Consider the following 4,407-nt stretch of genomic DNA (forward strand, 5'->3'; position numbering starts at 1 on the left):
TTGGTTAGCAAAATAGTATTAAATATATATATATATATATATTTTAAAACTAATTAGTCAAAGAGGGTTTCAGCTAAAAAAAAAAAAAAAAAAAAAAAACTAGTCAAAGAGGGTGATAAAACCCAAAAAATGACAACCTACTTTTACTGTTTTTTCACTTCTCCCAACCACTTTTTAAGTTTTCCACTCAGACACGTTAATAGCTTCTCAGTTTTTACTTAGAGCAATGTTAGGGACACAAAAAATTTCACAATTTTTGTCACAATTTGTCATGTGGTGAGTTATAAGTGGTGGAGGTTTGGACCCACCATTTGACCTTCACCCTTCACAACTTGCCATGTGACAAATTGTTACAATAATTGTGAAATTTTGTGTGTATCTAACATTTTCCTTTTTAATTATTCAGTTCTTCTTATAGTTTTTACTTATTAGGCGCGAATTGAAATTTTTTAAAGTACCCAAATTTTAAAAAAAAAAAAAATGTAAACAGACCCCCCTTTTTTTGGAACCTGTAAACAAACCCAAATGTACAGTTTCTTTTTTTTTTTTTCACGTTCTTTCTCTCCTTTCCTCATGACTCAACCTCCACAAATCGGTAAGCTCTCTCTCTGTCTCACTGTCAGTCTTTGTTTCTTCTCCATTCCCTAATTCTATTTTCTCTCTTTCTTGTGTAGTTCTAGAATTTCATAATGAAAATTGTGATTGATTTTTTTTTTTTTTCCAATTCTGAATGTTCATCTATAACAAAAGCTTTTCTTTTCAGTTCTAAAAGATTAATTGGATCTATACTTTCGTTGTTCCCTCTTTGCTGTTCTCTCTCAAAGGTAATTTTAGAGATTTTGATTTTGATTTTTTTTTTAAATTTTAAATTTTCAATGATCTATACTTTCATGTTAAGAAAGCATGAACTAACCCTGTGATTAAAAGCTCTTTCTTTTCTTTATTTCAGTTTTTTTTTTTTTTTTTTTTTTAATTTTGATATTGTGAGTTTTTGGGTTTGAAGCCATGGGCACAGTAAGCTATTTGTACACTCTGTTATTTGGATTTGAAAGAACATGGGCACCATAGTTTTAGTCTTTACATTGTGGGTCCTTATAATATAATATAATAATAATAATAATAATAATAATAATAATAATAATAATAATATTATTATTATTATTATTATTATTATTATTATTATTATTACTACTACGGAACATGGTGAGGAAGATGACTTCTATTGCTTATTTTATTAGATATGAATTTAGCAAAATAATGGGAAGGGAAGTGTTGTGTTCTTACGGAATCTTCACTTCTTTAAAATAAAAGTGAGTGAAATTTTTTGCATGTCATTTAGTAGCTAGCTACAAGGCACTGCAATAGTAGGACTAATGGACTGTAAGTAACAAATCATAGGAAGAATCTCCAATAATGGTAGATTTTGACTTTTAAACATTCAACTTAGGGGCAGAGAAGCTCTAATAGTGAAAATGGCTTTGTGAGTCAGCTTGTATACATAATTGATATATTGTGAATCTATTCTATTTCTCATAAGCTAATTGAAGCTATCCAAGTTGCAAAACTTCCATCACAAAAAAAGTTCAAGGTGCTTAGTCTGGATAACTATGTTTCTTGCATATGGTGGGAATATGTTTCGTCCCCATAGTCCACTTTTGTAGTAGTTAGTATAATCTTTTATATAGTTATCTTTATCATTGTATAGACTTTGAATAAATTACTTTATCAAAATGTTACTGACCATAATATCATATTTTGCCTAATATCTTTTGATATGTTCCTTGTTATGACTGTTAATTTGAACTTATTTCTTTTGTAGAATGAGTCTTGATTCAGATTAAGTTTTGTTAAATACATAAAGCTTTCATATCTTTTCATCTATGATATTTTTGAAAAATATAAATATAAAAATTTTACTTGAATGTTAAAACTATTTAGTAAGTATTTTTGTCATCTATTTTAGTTGACCTTTACATTGGTTTATGCTCATTATTTCAGGTTAAAATGTCTCGTGCCTTGGGTTACAATCTTACATATGATGTCGAGGGGAGATACATTTCATTGCAACAAGTTTTAGCTTGGCAGCATATCTTCATGAGCAATATGTTATTATTTGATTAGTATTTGAGAGAATAAATTGGAACTTAAATTATGTATATGATATTGAACTTGGGTATGTTTTCCCTTATTAGTAGTTATTGATTGAGCAATTATTATGCTTATATGAGTATTTGTGATTGAAAATTTGTGATGTGTGGGATTGTGATTTATTATTTTCCATGAGGTACCCATGTAAAATCAAAATGTAAATTTTATAGAAAAATTCAAAAAAATGTAAAATGTTATTAGTGACGACATTGTCGTCGCTAATATTTTATCATATCATCAGTGACGACAAACAATATCATCACTAACATGCAAATATTAGTGATGACATGTTTGTGGTTAGTAATATATTATTATCTATGACGACAACAAGCGTTGTCGCTAGTAATGACATATAAGCGACAACAAAAATGTCGTTGTTAATAATAATCTACTAGCGATGACAAAAAAATTCGTCACTACTAATGAGCTAGTAGCGACAGCATTTCGTTTTGGGTTCTTGAGTTATTTATGACGACAATTGTCACTATTAGCAATGACTTTGTCGTCGTTAACAGTATTGTATTTGCGACGACATTAATATCGTCACTAAAAAACTTTTTTGTAACCAAGTTCGTTTAACGAAAGTTAGCGACGACATTTTTCGTCGCCAATATAATTAGCGACGATATTTAAAGCATTAGTGACGACTATATGCCATCGCTAAAGACCAAATTTCTTGTAGTGGTAAGATCTCTCTCTCTCTCTCTCTCTCATTGTCATTCTTTGTTTCTTCTCCATTCCCTAATTCTATTTTCTCTCTTTCTTGTGTAGTTCTAGGGTTCCTAATTTCATAATGAAAATTGTGATTGATTTTTTTTTTTTTCAACTCTGAATGTTCATCTATAACAAAAGCTTTTCTTTTCAGTTCTAAAAGATTAATTGGATCTATACTTTCGTTGTTCCCTCTTTGTTGTTCTCTCTCAAAGGTAATTTTAGAGATTTTGATTTTGATTTTTTTTTTTTAATTTTAAATTTTCAATGATCTATACTTTCATGTTAAGAAATAATGAACTAACCCTGTGATTAAAAGCTCTTTCTTTTCTTTATTTCAGTTTTTTATTTCTTTCTTTTTTTTTTTTTTTTTTTTTGGTTCCTAGTTTTAATTTTGATATTGTGAGTTTTTGGGTTTGAAGTCATGGGCACAGTAAGCTATTCGTTCACTCTCTTATTTGGATTTGAAAGAACATGGGCATCATAGTTTTAGTTTTTATATTGTGGGTCCTTATAATATAATATAATATAATATTCTATAATATTATTATTATTACGGAACATGGTGAGGAAGATGACTTCTATTGCTTATTTTATTAGATATGAATTTAGCAAAATAATGGGAAGTGTTGTGTTCTTACGGAATCTTTGCTTCTTTAAAATAAAAGTGAGTGAAATTTTTTGCATGTCATTTAGTAGCTAGCTACAAGGCACTGCAATAGTAGGACTAATGGACTGTAAGTAACAAATCATATGAAGAATCTCCAATAATGGTAGGTTTTGACTTTTAAACATTCAACTTAGGGGCAGAGAAGCTCTAATAGTGAAAATGGCTTTGTGAGTCAGATTGTATACATAATTGATATATTGTGAATCTATTCTATTTCTCCATAAGCTAATTGAAGCTATCCAAGTTGCAAAACTTCCATCACAAAAAAAGTTCAAGGTGCTTGGTCTGGATAATTATGTTTCTTGCATATGGTGGGAATATGTTTCGTCCCCATAGTCCACTTTTGTAGTAGTTAGTATAATCTTTTATGTAGTTATCTTTATCATTGTATAGACTTTGAATAAATTACTTTACCAAAATGTTACTGACCATACTATCATATTTTGCCTAATATCTTTTGATATGTTCTTTGTTATGACTGTTAATTTGGGCTTATTTCTTTTGGAGAATGAGTCTTGATGCAGATTAAGTTTTGTTAAATACATAAAGATTTCATATCTTTTCATCTATGGTATTTTTGAAAAATATAAATGTTAAAATTTTACTTGAATGTTAAAATTATTTAGTAAGTATTTTTGTCATCTATTTTAGTTGACCTTTACATTGGTTTATGCTCATTATTTCAGGTTAAAATGTCGCGTGCCTTGGGTTACAATCTTACATATGATGTTGAGGGGAGATACATTTCATTGCAACAAGTTTTAGCTTGGTAGCATATCTTCATGAGCAATATGTTATTATTTGATTAGTATTTGAGAGAATAGATTGGAACTTAAATTATGTATATGATATTGAACTTGGGTATGTTTTCCCTTATT

General features: G+C 28.9%; 1 long non-coding RNA gene across 1 annotated transcript; it reads left to right on the forward strand.

Annotated features, from left to right (window-relative positions):
- Window positions 1-509: 509 nt before the first annotated feature.
- Window positions 510-2,246, forward strand: LOC126723293 (uncharacterized). Its single transcript, XR_007654223.1, has 3 exons — window positions 510-595; window positions 764-824; window positions 1,999-2,246. It is a non-coding gene; the product is annotated as an uncharacterized LOC126723293 (long non-coding RNA).
- The last annotated feature ends 2,161 nt before the right edge of the window (window positions 2,247-4,407 follow it).

Source organism: Quercus robur, chromosome 4 (assembly GCF_932294415.1).
Source record: "Quercus robur chromosome 4, dhQueRobu3.1, whole genome shotgun sequence".
Classification (NCBI taxonomy): domain Eukaryota; kingdom Viridiplantae; phylum Streptophyta; class Magnoliopsida; order Fagales; family Fagaceae; genus Quercus; species Quercus robur.